The sequence below is a fragment of the Balearica regulorum genome, chromosome 13 (genome assembly GCF_011004875.1).
Source record: "Balearica regulorum gibbericeps isolate bBalReg1 chromosome 13, bBalReg1.pri, whole genome shotgun sequence".
In the NCBI taxonomy this organism is placed as follows: domain Eukaryota; kingdom Metazoa; phylum Chordata; class Aves; order Gruiformes; family Gruidae; genus Balearica; species Balearica regulorum.
The window spans coordinates 3,304,472-3,324,302 of NC_046196.1; the positions used below are offsets into that span (position 1 = coordinate 3,304,472).

The 19,831-nt window shown below is 45.7% G+C and overlaps 1 long non-coding RNA gene across 2 annotated transcripts in view; it reads right to left on the minus strand.

Annotated features, from left to right (window-relative positions):
* Positions 1 to 2,975: 2,975 nt before the first annotated feature.
* Positions 2,976 to 19,831, minus strand: part of LOC142603741 (uncharacterized) — a 37,274-nt gene continuing 20,418 nt past the window's right edge. The window contains exon 3 of one of the 2 annotated variants that reach the window (XR_012837629.1): positions 2,976 to 7,701. This is a non-coding gene — a long non-coding RNA (uncharacterized LOC142603741). Of the gene's footprint in view, positions 7,702 to 16,042; positions 16,601 to 19,831 lie in introns of those variants that run through there. The other variant, XR_012837628.1, reaches the window with a different exon arrangement.

Genomic DNA, 19,831 nt, shown 5'->3' on the forward strand with positions numbered 1-19,831 from the left:
TGAAGGCACAAGGAGCTGAGACTTTTGTGGAGTGATTATGGTGGTCTGTGAGTCCCACTGGCAGGGATTTCCATTCACTTGTGTTAATGAAAATGAGTCCAGTGATGTAGATATCAGTGGAAACAAGTGTCCTTAGATTTTTTCTGGACAACCTCCAAAATGTTTTGGTAGGATTATGTTTCTGTTTTATTTCCAGGTTTTATAGTATTGTAGATAATATAAAGTTAAATAAACTAGTCTCGCTCCTTTGGTCTGCACTTATTTATATCTACCATTTCCATGAAAATCAAGAAAAAACACACACGTAGGGTCAGAGTCTTGTTCCATATCAAATTTGCCTGAAGTTAATTGAATTGCAGGGAATATCTAAGAATGCTGCAAAAGTAACTTCTGGAGAGAGTAACCTGAACATGTCTTGAGATAAATTTTCAGTGGGTATAAAAACCAGTACGTGTGCATTGGGAGACTATTTACGCTTTCATGTTTTCTTTTCTTTTTTTTTTTTTCTTTAAGTTCATATATACACAAAGAACGCAGCTTGAAGTAATTTTAGCAAGTTCTTCTCTGGTGAAAATTAAAAAATATTAAGGGCATGTGCCAGTTGGTTGGAATGAATTACCTTTTGATACTAAATCCAAAGAAAGAAATTTTGCTTGGTAAAATGAACCGGTGCAAATTTTTTTAGATCTTGCACATTAGACTCCTAGCCAGCTACGTTACGATGTGATTCTTTATGACACAGCTGCAATAGCAAGTTATTAATAAAAGGATTAATGGTTAGAATAATAGTAATTCTCAGCAAACCATGTGATATGGGAATACTGGAATACGCAACGTGAAAATGCAGTCATATTACTGTAAAAAATCTTGCATACTATGTACGCATCCATATGCACACATATGGTTTCATAATATATCCTAGATTGCAAAGAACAAATGGAATTTAGGAATGATTTGGTTTACAGTTCCCTTAAGTAACATTATCTTGTTAAAGACATTAACCTCAGGCCTTTACTGTTATATATTTGCTTTTATTGTTTTCATCCTGGGGAGCAACCTGTAGGAGAGACACTCAACAGGAAAAGAAGGTTCAAAGGGCATCAAAACATTGATTTTCAAGATGGCTGAACAGCTGTCTTGGGAGCACTGTGCAATTATGAAAAACAGACATCTCTGTTTAGCCTTCCTTATTACTAAAAATTTCCACATACCCTTCAAGCACTAATAACTGGGGTATGATTTAGCTTGGCATCATCGATTTTGCTCAATGGGCTTCAGTACCCCCACTAAGCAGAATTTAACTAGAACAAATGTATTCTTCTGTGCACTATACACAACCGAGTGCTGGCAGAAAGACTGAAAATGAGTCAAATAGCCCCTTCCAAAAAGATGCCTCCCAACACAACTGTAGTGATCTACGTGGGATTTGTTATTTCTATTTACCCTTGGGGCTTTTATACACTGTTTGTTTGCTGTGGGTTTATGGGTTAAGTATGCACAAATCTTAGAATAAACTTTAGGAATAACGTTTCCATTTAAGTTGCTTGACAAGTCCATTTTAAAACCCCTCTGGAAGCCTCTGCATGTGCTCTCCAGAATTGCTCCTATTCCTTAAAACAGGTGTTCTTCCTTGGTTTCCCTTCTCCCTGCTGAAGGCCAAAGAAGCTTTTTAAATGCCTTTGGCAAATCCTACATTGTCTAACACGTCATCTAGGGACAAATTATACAGCATGATGAGTTGTGTCGTTTCCAGAGCATTTGCCACTGCTTCTCACCTGTGCTTTTAATGAGCAGGGGATGGGGTAATGCTGTACAGTCCCAATTGCATCATCCCCTCATAGGCTCGGCTGCACAAATGCTCTGAGCAGAGAGGTCCTAAGCTGCCTCCGGTTTGACTCAATGTGTCTACATGTGCAAATACCTGCTGCCTCCTCTGTTGCGTCGTGCTCCCAGGTAGAGGCAGTTTGCATCTCGTACGTTGAGGATGGAAGTGACTGGGCTGTCTATGGAGTGCTCCTTCCCGATGCAAAGCAAGTAAAATAGAGGTGATGCCAAAATAGACAAGACCATGAGAATGGGATATTCTAGGGAAAACCCAGCTGCTCCCAAGGGAAGGAAAAAAAAAAATCCCAGTCTAAAATATATACGTTCTTTGAGTTCCATTACTAAAAGAGAATTCAAAGTTCCTTTAATTTCTTTCCCAAATAAAATAGCTTCCCTCTGGAAAGTACTTGGTACACAGATGCCCCACACACAATGACTTCTGAGCTCTTGCCTCAAGGTTTCCAATCTGGGGCAGCTTTTTCATGTAGTCACAGCTTCAAAGGTCATTTTAAGTACACGATGCTTTTTTTCCATTTGCAGTTGTCCTCTCTTAGTTAAGGCAAAGACTTAGTTAAGTGACATCCATTCAGGAGGTCACAGCACACAGTTCACAGGAACAACCAGGCTTTTCAAATTTCTACCAGCTCTCATTTCAGGCTGCTTGCAAACTCAAGCATCAATGTCTTTAATCAGTTACAGCTGAAGGGTTATTTCTTTCCCAGGACCACAAGAGATAGAAGCTGATTAAAACCAAAAAAGTATATATGCCTGAAACTGTGGGTTCTGGAACAGAAAATAGCAGCTGAGATGATGTACTGTCAAATGATATCACTGTTACTGCCTCCACCGGCGTGAGTGTTTGGGGTTCTGTCTTCTCTGCTGTTCCCCAAGGATGTAATTAGGACGCAGCGCCGTAGGTCTCCATTCATGGAGTTTCCTGGAGGCCAGCAGCTGTCCAAGGGCTTTTCCTTTTGTCTTTTCAATAGCCTAAGACTTAGGAGTTTGGAGCTATTCCTTACTGTCATAGCAATTTGCTGCAGAGAGAAAATGAACAAGTGCTGTGAGAACTAATAGAGGACGAATCAATATTTATTCTGCATGGATTATGAATAAAGACATGTTTCCTAAGGCACAGATGAATAAATGTATAGTCAGATGCCAGCTCTGTATTTAAAAGATACATTCACAGCATTTAAGAACATGTTGCCTTTTAAAAACATTGAATTGTGGTTTTGTCAATGAATGGTATTATTTCCACCTTTAAAAACAACAACAACAAAAAAAACCCCTTACAAAATAAGCTGGAATACAAAGATCCAGGAATGGTGTATTTGAATGCGTGAAGTCATCAAAATCCCTTTTTTCCCCACTTATCCAGGATGCTCCAATAATTTTTTCCAATGTGCTTCGAATAAGACTGTAGGATTGTGTTGTTGGATGCTGACTGGTGGAAAATTGGTTATTTAAATTCCAGGAAATGTCTGATTTTTCAACTACAACTGGTTTCTAATTAGGGAAGAATCCAACTGTCAGCCAGCAGAGGAATTATGAAATGTTAAAATCACTGGGGGCGATGGAGAACAATTAACATTCTCAGCCGTAGCGTCGTTGTTGTGCTCTCCAAACGCTGGGCTGCTTACCTTGCAAACGCTCGTGGTCTGTTCGGCTGAGGGATCCTACGGGAGTTGCAGATGACAAGAGAACAGTTTATTGCTTAAACTCTTCTAAGGTCAGCAAAAAGTCATGGAGGCCCAGAGTTTCTTCCCATTGAAGTCCATAATCAAAGGTTTAGAGCCAAGTGAGTCAGGTGGTGTGTTTCAGCACAGCCCCGTTGGCTTCGGTGCCTTCAGTAGGATGTGCAGCCACCGAGGACCTGACACGCTGGCCTTGGTGGGAGTGGGATTTCTGAAAAGCGGTTCAAGATTTCTCATCAGCTTAGACAAAGCTGCGTGTTGTGGTCCAAAGGCTCAGGAGCCAGAGCCAAGCTGGGCTCTTGCTGCTGCTGTGCTGGGAGGATGAATTGGAGGAGGAAGGTGAAGGCAGAAAGACAGAGCCATAACGGCCAGGGTTACGGTTGGATTGGCACGAACAAAACAGCTGTAGCTGCTCAACTAGAGCAGGCCCAGATTTGTGATTCTGCAAAGCTTTTGGTGGGACCACCTGGGTAAGGGCAGATCTGCCCTTAATGCTTGAATTTGGGTTACTGGTTTCTTGCTTAATCCGTGGAAAACAGTGAAAGACACTGAACTGTGGAGCTCCATCCGAAGGCAGCCAACCTACCCAGCAGGAATTTGTACAAGGCAGTTTGGAGAGATGTTATCTTATTCTGGACTGTGATTGTTATTGTTTTCTTAGTCTGTACCTTCAGTTTTGATTTCTAACAGCCTAGTAATCAAACTGAATGTATTGATATCTTTTGAACTGCTATTAGTTTGAAGCTGCCTTTGCATCATCCTGGTTTTGTGCTATATGTAATGATTTGGCACTATCATATTGTGCCCACGTGCCTTGAGTGAGAAGCCAGTCTTGTGAGATACAAGATACATGCATCTCCCATCAGCATGAAAGGATACTGGCGGGAAGACAAAGTAGCTTGGAAGAAGTTTCGATATTATCTGAAAACTCAAAAAGTCAAGAATGTGTTATAGTTGGAAGCAATCAACAGAGATAAGGCTGTACTCCAGGAGGTGGAAAAGAAGCAGCCAAAAGGTGACCTTGAGGGAGTGTGTATGTGTAAATACAGAAAGCACTGAGTGTTAGAAACGATGGTCATTGCCTGGGACAATGATGACTTCTTGGACACCCTGGGAAAGGAGAGAAAGTCATGCAAGTTCTGCTCTGCTGCTCTCGTTGCCCAAGTTACAGGAAAGCTCAAGCCAACAAGTTGGATCTGAGCACCCTTGTCCAGATCCAAGTTTCATCTGCTTGATTTTGTTCTTGTTTATACGGGAATGACTTGGCTAGTGTCAGCGCTTTTTGCTATGTTGCAAAATCGGTGGAAGTGGGATCAGAATTTCGTCCGACCTGATCTATAGCAAGTCAATCCTACGACGTCACATTAGAAACTCAAAGCTGAACATGCAGTCATGTTCCCATGGTTCTGAGATGTTGGACCGTAGGGCACTCAGTCATCCTCTTGTCCCTTGGGAATCTCCCACAGGACTGAACCTACAAAGGGTATGCTGGATTCCCCTTGTGTCATTGCTCTGTTCAATTCATTCAAGTGAAATCGCCAACACAGGATGAGATTGCTTTTCCACCGCTGTGCAGGAAACAGCATGAAGACCTCCGAGCCAAGAGGCAAGCTTTCGGTGCTCAGATTTGGCCCTTCTAGAAAATGCAGGGTGAGCTGAGAACTTGGGCTCTAAACCTGGATGAAAGCCTTGGCTCAGATCTACTGATACCAGTCCTATCTCTCTTTTGGGGACAAGATAAATATTTAAGAGTGCTCAGCTGTGTGTTTTTGCAAGGAATATGTATAGTCTCGGATAAGAAGATGAGTCACTATTATGAGATAGTGCCTGGCTGTTACTGGAACACTGTAAAGCAGTTATATTAAGAATACATTAAGGAACAAGTTGAATAATTATTTAAAGATGAAAAGTCACATTTCTCCACAAAGAGAAAATGTTAAGAGCTCTATGACTTACTGCCTCCTTTCCAACATGTAGAGTTTCACAGGAAAGGACTGATAAACCACAAAAACCCAAGGAAAAGGGCAGAAAGCATGTCCCACATGTGGTGCCAGGAAACAAAATTACTGTTATTTGCTTATTAGATACTGCTGTCTTGGTAGATAAGAGATACAGGTATGAATTAAAACCAGACATTTTTGGCCAAGCCTTGATACCACTGGTCTTGGTGAGATACTGCATTTCAGCCCTGTGCACTCAGCATAGGCTTGAATGGCAGTGATGAATGGCAGTGATGATGGGCAGTGCGATCTCATGCAAAACCTGTGAGGTGTAGCAAGACCTGGAAATCTGAAAAAGGTGGATTTTGTAAGAAGTCACCATTTCCAAGAATCTACCTCCTTGATGTGGTCTAGAAAAAGGTACAGAAACAGGGCAGGCAAGGAGGTTTACTGTATGATGCACGGAGGATGTGTGAAACCAAGCAGGAGAAAGCTCACGCAAAGGACTGCTGTGACTTCAGGACCAGTCCAATACGGATGATGTAACTGGAAAGAGCTGAGACTCTAAAGACTTACAGGTTTACAGTTGAAGTTAGCAAGGAACCTTCTCACGCTGTTCTCGCCATGCCTCGTTATTCCCGTTGATTCAGACTCGTGTCTGCTGGAAAACAGGAATCAGGGTGACAGCACCATAGTTTGCAAAAAGTGCTTGGAGAGGATGGTACGACACAGGGGCACGGCTCAGCACCCAGCAAGCATCCCTCCAGGAGCACATCTCCTTAGCGTGGAGATGACACTTCACACAGAAAACATGCATCAACCTGGTATATATATTCTAGCCTTTAATTCCTCTTATTTTTGGACCCAAATAGGTTGTATTAATTAATTTGATAACGTATATAAAATACAGATATGTATGAAGCAAAAGCTTGAACATTATTCATAAGAAATGAGTGCAGAGGCTGCTGTGAGTAGATGGTGAACTGGGCACCAAGTGACCACAGATATTTGCTGGTCTGACAGGCAACTTGACTTTAAATCATGATTATTAAGCATCTATGTCAACCTGTTTGTTAGGTTAGGACCAAAACCAACTACCCTAAAAACTTAAAAAAATAGAATAATCCTCCTCCCCCTTCCATCCAGCCTGCTGGATTTCCAAACTTGGAACAGGGTCTAAAGCAGGGAGATGACATTACACACAGCCTGTCAGCGTTCACTTCCAGAGCCCAGGCAAAGCAAGACAGCCTCTATCATTACAGGTGGAAAATGTTTTTAAGCAAAGTTTTTGGAAGAATTACAACCCCGCGCGCACAGCGGAAGACGACATTTTTCTTTGCGCTTTATCAGCCATGTTTCCGATGCGCGTGGTCCTGCGATGTCGGTTTGTCCGCTGGGATGGGATGTCAGATAAACAGGTAGTTTGTACTTTGCTGGAGCCTTCCTCATCTTCAGCCAGGAAAACCTGCCGAAATCCAAGATATAAAAAAATAGGAGACCAGATTCCTGAATAGGTGCAAGTTGGCGTGCCTCCATGGCGTCGGTAAAGTTACACTGATTTATGCAATGTGCGAAATCTGCTTCATGGTGTGCTGGTATAGATAATATTTCTTTTCCTAGGAAAAAAGTTATAATGAGAATGAAATTGTCATGGTTTTGAACAAAGCTTTGGAAATTCCTGTTCTCACAGTTCATGGGGAATATCACTTCTCAGGGGAGAGAGGAATTGCTTCTGGAGGATGACATGCCTTCCTCCAGTTCCATTTTGGAAAAGTCTGCACTCGTTTCTTCAATACCAATCAAACGACACAATAAAATGGATCATCAAGCACACCTACTGCTGATGTTGTCTGCATTTCACGGGAAGATGCCAAACCCTAACAAAACATCCAGCTGTGGACCGCCTGGGGCTATGGGCCTGATCCAGCAGCAGGACTGTGGGAGGGTGGTCTTCCATGACTCCGATGCCAGTGCTACTGTGGTCCCCTGAAGCTGCAGCTTCCAGCACGCCTGGAAGCACCAGGAGTGGCTGAAACCTGGGGTATCTCCTGGTGCCTCCTCCCAGCAGGGTCCCAAGATGCAGGGATGCTCAGAGGAGCGGCCAGCACAACAGACCGATCCAGGATTTGGGTATCTTTCATCTCTGTGTTGCTTCAGATCTTGTCCTAAAACCATGGCTGACTCACAGGTGTAGGACTTTCCTGGCAAGGTTCTGCTCAAGGAGCTGGGTGGTTTTGACAAACCTTTGTGGAAAGAAAAATACAAAATAAAAGGATATGACATAACTGATTTAGTTACCTTAGGTCAGTAATTAGTAAAGATACGATGTAGCCTCATATTGTGGTAAGAAATACATAATTAATCCATTGAACTCACCACCACAAGTCACTGTTGAAGCCAAAGGACTTAATGATTCCAAACCTAGCCTGTAGTATTATGGGAACATTTTTGCGTTCAATTTGATTAGTTTGGGAAAAAATCAAAATCACAGCAGTATGGATGAAATAAAAGCCTGCATGTTTTGGTGCGGGACTGAAACCTGAGTCAAAGGGTAGAAGGAAGATAGAGAAATTTGTGGCAGGTTATTCCATAACTTCTCAGTTTCGGGTTTCTTCTTGGAAGTGAGGTACCGGAGAACAGGAAAAACTGCTCCAATCCAAGCAGACTCCTCAGTTTCAAAAGGTAGAAAGCTCTTCCTTGCTCCTTCGCTAACCTCCCGAGCAAAAACCATGGGCATTTGCTAATGCTTTTGCTTATCGCAGCCTTCCCCCATCAGCAGATCTCTGCCGTGCACTTCAACTTGAACTTGACCACAAGTCAACAGGAGGCCTTGATAGATAGACAGATAGTTTTTGCGTGTCTTTTCAAGCCGGTTCCCTTCAACAGGTGTTTGCTGTGTCTGAGGTTACTTTGTTTATATAACCCTTGTTCCATTTGGAAGGATGAAAAATATCGCTCCGTTTTATTGTAAACAGACTTAGGTTCTCTTAAACACTAAAAGGAAAGGTTACAAGATTAGTCATAGGCTTCTCCACCCCACCACCACCGCCACCTTGCTTTGCTCCCCCTTTGAAAAATGTATTGGAGCCAGCAAACCTCCCCTCGCGCTGACATCGGGGTGCGTGCCGTGGCTGCTGGAGAGGGGCGAAACCTCCCCAGGGCTCCAGCCCTGGGTGCTGCACGGTGCTCTGGACGAGGTTTGCTACGTGGGGGGTCTTTGCGTGCTGTGTGAGTGCTGGCTATCAGTTTTCAAACACAAGCTTGGATGAGTGTCCAGGTTTTATCTTCTGTTTGCTGCCAACAATTCTCATTTTGATTTTTTTCCCTTTTTTTTTTTTTCCCCCCTTTCTTTTTTTTTTTGACAAGCATCCATGAGTGAAAGCTCCATCACGGAAAGACAATCTTTTATAATGACAGAAGCAGAGCCAGGGATCTGTGTCAAAGGGCTGAGATACTGCCTTACTGAGAAAGCAGAGCGAGGGCTGGCCTGAGCTTGGTGCGTGTATAAGGTGCATTTGGAGAAGAGATGGGAAGGATGGAGCCCGCTGGGATACGTGTGGGATGTAGCAAAACCAGGCTGTCAGCCAGAACTGGACAGTTTTACTGGGGTCCCAGTGACCCTAATGTAGACAGACCTCCCCATGCCTTTCGGCAAGACGTTGGCACGTAGCATGGTCATAGCCCAACACAAGGGCAGCCAGCCCTAGGGCTCAGGTTTCCCCTGGGCTCTGCAGAAAACTCCGGTGATGTGTATATATGAGCTCTGCACAAAGCCTATGCTCGAGTCCTCGAACTCGAAAGGGGCATGAGCATCTTGACAGGGCCTCCTAACATAAGGCATGTGTGCGTGAGCCACGCTATGAATCATCGGGGCCTGGAACGGAGCTTTATTTAGGATGCAGAGTCAGAGAAAATTCCACCCTTGCCCTGGGAGTAGGGGAAAGCAGGTGTTTTTTTCCATAAACTGTCCTTAGCCCTAAAGTTAACGGCCATAAATTAAACAGGGGAGGGGAATAGCAGATGTTACTCTAGGAATCCACGTGCATGTATCTGAAGGTGAAAGCTAAATATAGGTTTGTTTTTTTTCTTTTTAAATCAAAATCCGAAGAAATGTCCGTACCTTTCTCCTTTCTGGCTGACAGTCAGGTCACATAGTTTCAAGAAATGCACCTTTCCACCTTCATCCCCAGACTGACTCGTCCCTCGGCCCCGGCACAGGTCCCATGGCATGGCAGGCTGCAGGCATCCCGCTGCCCCTGCTCACCTCTGGCTTTTGCCACCGTATTGCTCCGCAGAGAGAATCGAAAGGGATTTGTTGCAGCCTCTTAGTTGAAAGAACCCCCCTTGTATTCTTAATGAGATCTATTTCTTCCCTTTTTTTTCTAAAATCCCCAGATTTCCCTTCTCCCAATCCCTCTCCCCCATGAACCCCTGCTGAAGATGCACTGGGAGCCTGGCCCCCAGAATCACCCGCTATTGCTGTCTGCATGTCCCCATTGCTCGTGCAGGGATGGACGAGGCCACCCGGAGCTCTCTGTGCCCTCCCCGCACGGCTCAGCCCCGGTGCGACACTTCCATCCCAGCCATCCCTTCCTGCCCTGGACGCAGGCTGCAGCGCTGAGACCTCACCGGCACCTCGCATGCCTTCGCTCCCCCCCCCCCCATGGCCGGTTTACCTAACGGCCTGTATAAACACAGGAAACATGGTTTTTCAAAAAAAAAAAAAAAGAAAAAAGAATCAGTGCGCAAGAGTTTTGCAAGAGGCGCTCCATTCAGCAAGACAGGGCTGATGGAGACGAGGGAGGGACACAGTGGGGGACACAACCTGTGCACTGTCTCTGCTTAGTGTCCCCATGATGGGGACACACACACACACACACAAAAGCCCCTGGGAAACAGGTGAGGGCAGGATGAAGAGGAATTGTTGGTGGGACAACGTCTAAGCTGTATCTGGGTGGGTGGAGGGCTTTTGGGGCAGGTCGGTGGGTTTTTGGGGGGTGGTTGATTATTCAGATTGCCCAGTGGGCTGTGTGTGCACCTGGGGGAGGTGGGCTGCACATCTGCTGTGTAAATAAAATGGGAAACTGAGGCACGCTGGAGGTGCATTACAGGAAGGACAAAATAGCTCCGTTCCCCAGTGCCCCCCAACCCCAGTCCTTGCTGGACCCAACCACAACTCTTCGTTAAGCATCAGGCAAGTCCTGCAGCCATGCATGCAAAAACTAGGCACCCAGATGTCAGGGCGATGGGCTCAGTCTGTCCTCCTCGCAGGCTGCCCTCTGCCCAGCCACAGATGTCTCCCTGTGAGTGAAGCTGGTTTAGGTTTCTCCAGCCAAGATGATTTTGTGTCCTGCAAGGGGAGAAGGGGATGCTGCTACCCACAGATACAGCTCACACAGCATCATTTGGCCCAAGGTCCATGCTCCGTGGCCACCTTGCCTTGGAAAAAGCTCTCCAAAGGACATTGCTTCAAGTTGGGCATTTAGGAACACCCCAAAACACCCTCAGCTTTGCAGTTCTATGTAAATTTATTTAAATTGTTTCTTTGCAAACAGGGCCAGGGATACAGGGCCACTGGGGTCCGCTCCCAGAGCTGGGGAGGGGGAATCTTCAGCTGCCTCTTTGGACCTTATTTCCAGTTGTTTTTCTGAATAGATACTGAAGCTCCCAGCTCCTCCAAACGCAGCAGGAGGAAAGGAAGGGAGGAAAAAAAAAAGAAAAAGAAAAAGAAAAAAAAAGAAACCAAAAGCCCTGGGGCTAAATTGAAGCCATTAGTAGCCTCCAACCGATGACAGCGCAATAAATTACTAATTAACCTTCAGGGCGAGTTCAACACCTTGGGGATAAGTGTGAAAACATGGAGTAATAAGCCCTGACAAAGCCGGGGAGCGGCAGCTCCCGCCGGACCGGGACATGCAGCACTGCCTTCGCTTTAGGGGCGATTTCCGAGCGGGCAGAGAGCAGCAAAGTGGGGGCATCGGGACGGGGCCTCACCTGGCCTCAGTCCTGAGACCTTAAAAAAAAAAAACAAACCCTGCATTTCTGCCTTGTTTTTGCAAAACTGCGTCTTACTCGGATGTCTGGTTTAGTGCAGCCACGTTTCATGAGAAAAATATGCCACCCACCTATGGGAAATGTCTTCAATTACAGAGAACAAGGGCTGTCTCCGGGGGATTTTGTTGCTGTTGTAATTGCACCAATGGATCAGTGCCTCGGAGGGACTTTTCCAGGGCAGGCAATTGCCCTGAACCCCTTGGCAAACCCAGGGGAGGTTCTGCCTGAATCCGAGAGCAGCCCAGACCTGGAGGGCTCTGCCCTGGGTGCTGGGGATGGGGCACTCAGCACCAAGCCCCCCTTGGCTGAGTCCTGCCCGTGGGGTAATCTGCAGAGGTTTCAGCGCAGAAATGCTTACAGTGATTAACGCTGTGCGGTGCTGACCTGATTAGGTCAATCTGCCTCATTAGGAGAGACAATCATCTATTGCAAAGAATTTTTTATACATTTTGTGTGTGTGTATATATATATATATATATATATATCTATCTCACTGTGTTGCAAGAAGCGGAAGAAGATCATAATTACCCCAACCTGGGCCCAGTCCCTGCAGGTTTTCTGTGGTTGTTGTTTGGATTTTATTCTCCGGCAAGGGGGAGAAATGCAATCCCGACCACCCATGAAGTGCGCGGAGCTCTTGGAAACACGAACATGTTGGGGATGGGGAGCTGCGATCGCTGGGGACTGGGACAGGGTTGTGGCAGGGGATGATCCCCACCTCTGTCCTCGGTGATGATGAAGAGGCAACATGCGCTCGAGGCAGCAAAGGGCAGCGGGGCTCTTCCCACATCAGAAAAAAAAACCCATACAAGATTTCACCTCTTGCCTGCCATAAGGAGGAGCCCAAAGCCACCCCAATCTGTACAATCAAGAGCTCTGAGACACCCCCTCTCTTTTTAATTTCCCTCCTGGTGCTGGAGCAAGTATTTGCAAGGTTCATTCTTTGGCATCTTGCTGCTGATCAAGCAGGGGACTTTGCCAATAATATTGCATCAAGGTCTTTTCAGTTGTAATGGTGTATGACATTTCTGAGACCAGATATGGCTCAACTAATCATATTTTAATAGCTCTACCTTTTAGGAATGGACTGGCTCGGAGTGTACACAGTAATATTTTAATTTCTGAGCCCTGATGAGCATAATTTTGAGCAGGTATTCAGTTTCTGTATGTTATAAATCGTGCTCCCAGATGTTCAATGCCAACGGGCTATAAAGAGCAACTGCACAAATATAATATTTAATACCAAATGTCAGTTTGGGTGTTCCACTCAATTTCCTGGAAAGATCTTTAAACTCGTCTTATTTAGCTTGAATACCCAATCAGTTCCATACTCCAGCCCGAGCTATGTAATTCCGCATAACTAAGTTCTCTAATTTCTGAGATGCAAATGTAGAGCAGATGTAAAAGGGGAGTGGAGGGAAGGGGGGATGTTCCTGCGCTTTCAGCAACACTGGTTATCAGTGCCGGTTGGATCAGAGAGGGAAAGGGCTGCCAGGCTTTGCAAAAAATGCAGCCCCCAGATGCTTTGGACCTTAACTGAGAGCTATTGGCGAGGAGGTGGGTCAATTAGATGGCCCCAGCCCTGAGAAATCAGCCTGCTGGGGTGGCCAGTTCATACTGGGAACAAATGGTGGACCTGTCCTGCTAGCAAAGCCCTGTCCCGTGAAAGGAACCTGAGCTATCAGGCAGGCTGAAAGGAGCACTGAGATTTCAGGGGGCTGGTGATGAAGGTGAGCTTATGGCTTTCTCGGCAGCGGGATGCGACAGGCAAGGAGCTGTGTTCCTCTGGGACTTCTCCAAGGTAGACAGACTCACTTCTTGCTCGTTGCCCTGCTGTCCCACATGTTCCTCTTCTGTCAGTCTGTGGCCAGCAGTTGTCTCATCACCCATGAGTAACCTCTTTGGTTGGCCAAAACACGTGCAATCGATGCCCGTACGGCTCCTAGCACTGCCAGTGTGGCAGTGTGGTGGGAGTCAGTAACACCAGAAGAAAGACCCTTTCCTTCCTCGGAGCCCTGACTCCTGCCAGCCCATGGCTGTCCCCTCCACAGACACCACCACTCTGGTCCAGAGGGTTCATGTGTCAAACCCGACACAGTTCCCCAATGAGCCAGTCCCTGTGGGTCAAAATTGGGGCTGGGGGAGTCCCAAGGGACCACTCGGTCTAAGGGCTCGCTGGTCTGGCAGAGGGAAAGGGGGGGCATAACCCCTGTAGCAGTCCCCACGAGCACTCCCAGGGCTCGAAACTTAGCAGCTGCCACTCCCGGCACGATCCATCACCAAGGGCTCTTTGAGAGCGGTGAAGTTATTTGACCTTTTTTTCTGCTTTAAAAAGAAATACAATAAAAATGCGTTTCTAGCTGCAGCTTCAAAAGGAGAACTGACCAAATACCATATATAGTATCAACTAAGGACAGCCACAGACTTCCTTCCATCTTTTTGAGCCATCCCCCTTCCTACAGCACCATCCAAGTTGCATTAATCATGGGCTTCTTCAGAGTAAACGGGATTAATCTGCCCTCTCACCATTTCCCTGATGTTTTGCAGCAAATCTTGGATGCATGCGGGATCCTGTGCATCTCGCAGGCTCGGTGGTGATATGATGCAAAGGAAACAGTAGCTATTTCTATCAGTTCGAGCCTTGCAGTGTTTCCTGCTCCTCCGAGCAGATCCGTCCCAGGTGGTCAGAGCCCCATACACACTTAGGTCAAAAATGCTCACTTTCTCCGTGCGTGCTTGCCAGAAATAAAAACTTTTTGCTGAGTGACCCATCCTACTTCTTTGGCTTAAAGATCTCAGCAGCTTCAAAGGCTGCTTCTGTGTCCTGGGCTTTGGACATTTGTTCGGAAAAAGCTCAGAAAGAGCTTCAGAAATTGAGCTTGGTGAATGTTTCTACCTGTCAGTATCTTTGACCCCCTGGGAGTTTCTTTTCTTGTTCCCAAATGCATTTGCTAAAGGACTCCTTGGAGATGCACTCAGTGTTAAACAGACATGCGTAATGCAATGCATGTATTCATAAACCGTTAAAAAAACCTCTGAACCCTCTGTGCTTTATCTAAGCTAATCACAGTCTTCCTCTCACATGGGGGATATAGGTCCTTCATGTCATGTCCTGGTATCATTATAAACAAAACTCTTTAAAATGTCCTTTTTTCTTCTTTATTTTTATTTTAATGGGAAAACTGCTCATGTATTCTGCCACATGAAAGTCGATTTGCCTTCATTTGTGGCCATGCTGATTACAAAGCCTTGGAGATCTTTAATTAAATCGCTTGGGTTTTGTGTATTTCTTTCAAGGAAAACCATCAAAATAGCATTTGTGACTCATTACAATTATAACAGCAACGCTATCATCTTTGCCTTCTTGTATTACTTATTTTGATCAAAAACGCTGCGTGCCGCACATACCTTTAACAGCTTGTGAGCGTGCATCCCTCCTGCACAGGGAAGAGGATGCTCCCCAGCAGCGCTGAGGCATGGCTGGCCTTGGCATCTGTCAAAGGAAACCGAGCACGTCTCTAGCTGGTTTTATCGCTCTGCTGAAAGCCACAAAGTCAAGGCATTTCCAAAGCCAAAGCCCATGAATGACTGGAATGTGCACAGAATTTATTCTGGACATATCCACGTCATTAGGATGTCCTGAAAGTTGTCGCATGTTGCAGTCAGCACACTCGTACTGTCCTCTTGTGCCCAAAATTGTCCTCCAGAGGGTTTGTCTCTTGCTCTTTCTCCTTTTTTTTAAGAGCAACAGAGCCCTGGCAAGGTAATTTGGTGTCTGCATCGCCTGCTCTGGCCCTGCCGCCAGGTGAAATAAGTGGCTGCGGTGAGCACAGAGCCCTTGTTCTGATGAAGATAGTTGTACACGGTCACATATATTAACTGTGCTGAGTTTTTTGTTCTCCATTTTTTGACCCCCTCTGTTATGTCAGCACATGCATCTTGTTTTGACAAGGGATGGGGCTCGTTCACTGCCTCCTGCAAAGACACTTCAGCCCAGCAGGTAACTGATGCCATGACAGCTCCCAGCACCTTCAGAGCTCCTCCAGCTTCAGAGTTCAAAGCTTTCTGGGGACATTAATGCCACCAAACCTAGACATGGGGTCATGGGGCTGTGCCACTATGAGGAGCCATCCAGCCTCCTGGGGCAGAGAAGTCTTCTTAAAGACAGAACTTTCCTTGGAGAAAGACCAGAAATAAGAGAAAGGCTTTTAGGGGCACTACAATGGGGAGGAGAAAAGGGCTGCTTCCCACCCGTGCTAATCTGGGACACTTTGTGGCTTCTATGCTAAGGGCAGACATGACCTGAGTTATTTTCCTGAAGATGGGGTCAGGATATTCCCCTGCTGTTATTCGTAAGGAAGAGGGGATGCAGCTGAGGTCCCTTCACTTTTGCATGAGGTTCAGGGTAGGTCTGGCTGCAAACTGGATGGGACCATGAGGGCTTTAGGAGAGGACCAGGGATGGAGTTACTGACTCCCCAGCTGATCGCTGTGGAATAAATTGCAGAGAGGCTTCCTGATTGTGCAAGTTTATTTTAATCAAAGCTTGAGGATACCCTAAAACCACACTGCTCATTTGTCTGTGGTCTTGCAGGACTCCTCATCAGTGGTGGCCTCAAAAGCCACCCTTCACACAGTCATGTCTGAGTGGCAGGGAGGAGGAACACATCCCTCTTCCTACTGCTGCTTCCACTTCCTGAGAGTGGGGAGAAAGCAGTCCTGGCCCCGATGCTGTCGCACTGATGATGATTGCCACTGGCACGTGTTTCCTTGTGTTTGGTTTCCGATGTTGCGGGACATCCCTGTTGCCTGGCGAGTGGCATGTGGGTATAATCAGTCTCAGGCAATTTATTTTTACTGCCCTGTATAAACACTGTGCTGAAATTGTCACTCTGATTTAGGAGGTGCCAGATTTTTCTGTTAGTGATTTTTTTTCCTTTTTTTTCCCTTTTCTTTCTCAATACCTTCCACTCCATCTCTGGAATGACACTTCGTGAGCAGCTTTAACCAAGGATTTCCCCAGTGATGGCACATGCTGTTGAAGTCTGAGCTCTGTCTCTCCAGGCTTCTCTAGATGCTTTCTTGGGGACTGCAAGAAGGAGAGGATAAAATCATCTTTCCCTTTTGCCCAGCATCCATTTTGTGTGCTGAAAATAGAAGTATCATTTTAAATGAGCTGCTCAGAGACACATAATCACCCAAATACAGATGAAATCATTTAAAAATTTTGAAACTGGCAACCTCATATATTTTAATTATAGACTACAGTGATATTCTGCTGAAAGCAATTATGTCGTAGCTCTTCCCGCATACACAGGCAGTCCCAGTTGTGCTCTACAAAGACTAGCGGTTAAGCATATAAGGCATCATGTATGTATTTTTTGAAAAAATCTGTTTTTTTCAGTGCTTTGAAATAAGGCAAGAAATTCACTGTTCTGGACATGGCCTTATTGCATATACATGGGGTGTGTTTAGGTAGGCAAATGTAGGTACGTTGATTGCAGCAGCAGAAACATATCTGCTGCGAGAACAACTTTTTTCTCCCACTTTTTGAATGGCCTCTTGTTTTCGCTATGGAAATGGCCGTCCCTGCTTCGTCAGTAGTTTTTAAGCTTGCCACGGCCAGAAAAGATACTTCTGTTTAAAATCAGAGAAACGATCCACTAAAAAGCTTCAGATGAAAGATATCTATTTCACCGGGTTGGACTGGCCAACAAGTGTGGCTTGCTGAAATGTGGTTGAGACACTCAGATACAGTTCATGCTACTGATACCCCTTGCTCTCCCTTCAAAATTAGCCCAGATGAATGGGGCCTTTTGTAGTGAGGAAAGAAACGGGCAGAAATCACAATAATCTCTTTCTAGCCAGGCCTCTGTAGCACAGGGTGAGTCAACGGCTCTGCCTGGTGCTGGAGAAGAAGGAAAACAGCAATTTCTCAGTGGTTTCCTTGGCATGTTGGAAACTGAAGGCGATCTTCTCGCATGCAGCTCGTTGCACCTCAGGCCGGTCACTCCCGTTGACTCCGTTCCAGCCATTCAAGCACCGCGGGGATGTGAACCATGAATCGCATCCTTCACAGCCCAGCATCATGGCTGAGCAGGTTTGTCCCGGCCAGGCATCCTGGTACCCCTTGGGTGATGGGAAGTGGCAAGCATCTTCTGGCTTTTGAGAACGGTGGCTTTTGTCTTTTCCGTGCATGCTTCCTGGGCCAAAGGCTTTGCTCTCGGTGACGAGTTACACTTCTTTCCTGTTATTCTAAAACTAAGTACTTTGCACATTTGGGAAGTATTATTAAGTAATAGTCTGAGTGACGGTCTGCGGTTGGAGTTAATTTCTTCCAGTTCTCAAAGTGTCTAATTACACTTTCTTCAATGCTAACTGTACGGATTGTTTCAAATGTGCAAAGACCTCTTGTTTATATTTATAAAAAAAAAAAAAAAGAGAAAGAAAACACTCAGTTCATCCCTCTGGAGTGAAGGTCTGGGACTAGAGGCATAACTCAAATGTCTTCTGACTTCAGCACCATTGGTGGTTCTGTACATCTTCCCCCATGTACCATTGCAAGAATAAAAATGAATGGGCCAGATGCTACCTGGTGTAAATCTAGATCATCCCTTTTATACAGTCCCAGTATACCCCAGCTTAAAGCCAGGTCTGTCTCTTTAACTTAGACCCGTGTCAAGTGAAGACACAGTTAGGCAAACATAGGCAACCTGTTTTAAGAAGTCATGCCCCACTTCAGTTGCAGTCGTCGTGGTGGGGACACCACGACCGGCTGCCCGTGCCCAGTCCAGGGTGATGGAAAGTGAAGTGGGCACTGGAAAGGGCTTCACGCTGATGTGTTTCACCCCAAAGCTGGGGCAGGATGGGAGAATGTACATGGGATCTCTGGCACATTGGATGAAAACAGTAATTTGGTAATCCACCATGACTGGGTTGTGTTTAGAGATTGTTTGAGCCTTCCTTCAATGGTGGATGTAAAAGCTACACAGCTTTCACGTGGAGACATCTCTCAGAAGAGAGATAAACTATTGTGAGGTACATTCTACCTCTTTGCTATGGCCAATTTAGAAAAACAAAGACATCCTGCAGCTGATTTTTCTGATTGCAGTTTAAAATGCATTAAGTGGGTGGCAGAGGAGGGAGGAGAGGGGCAGAGCTGTTGGTGGCACTGTGGGAAAAGCCAGAGATGCACATCACCCTTCAGTGCCCAAGGGAAGGCACCAACAGCTTGGTTGTGCTCACAACTGCTGCTGACCATCACCTCAGCTTCAATTCAGGCTGATCACAACTTTTTTGTCGGTCCTTGACTTTGGCCATGCTCAAAATAAGGATTTCATGGTTATCAGATTTTTGTCCTGCTGTCAGACCACAGCAGGGAAAAATAATGTGGAGAACTGGGAAGGGTGGGCAAGATGGGCAACCGTCTCACGGCAATGCACGCAGCTTTGTTTTGCACGGGTGGTTTCACGTGATAGCCTGGGCTGGTGTGGTCACTGAGTTCTCTGAGGGATGGACACGTCCAATTCGAACGCGGTGGCCTGCAGGACTAGACGTGGTATCCTTCAAGACTGGGCAAGCTCACAATGTGATTTATTTTTCTTTCCTGGGGTTTGTGACTGAATCAGACGGGAGAGAGGAAGTGAAGGTTTGTTCTTTCTAAAGATTTATTTCGTTACATCTGCAACAAGTCAAGAAGAGAACAGGGTAGAAAGGCTTTTGGTTTTGGGCCTGGAACAAAGCTCAGTACTTGAGATAAACAAATGGGGGGAAAGGAATTATCAAAGAAAGAGCTGGCCACAGACTTTGTTATGAGCTTTACTGTAACAGGCTGAGAAACTTTGGTAACTTAAACCAAACTGAAAGCGGACTGGACTTGCAGGGTAAAAGGAAAAGCAGATGACTGAGGTACCTCAAGGAAGAAAATGTTCTGTCTGCCTGCCTATCCATCTCTCCTACATCGCTGTTATATGTGGAGATACTTGAGATGGAAAATATCCCAAGCTTTGGATTAGAGGACCCAGCAGAATTCTCAGGTGTCCCAGTTGCCCTGCCGTTGACTTTGACAGCCATGAACAAGCTCTGTTGACTCACCCGTCAGACAAAGCAGTGGTGCTCTCAGTTTTTACAGCAAGCACCGAGATACCCAAGTGCAAGACAACATGTCAGTACTGATGCGGCCAGGCATTGTGTACCAGTGTGTTTTACCTGCCAGGTGTGATGTGTGGTTATATACACACAGCCAGAAGCTACCTCTACACACAAGACTTTTCTCTGGGTTGGCTGCAAAATTTTGAAGTATTCAATAGCAAGTAATTTT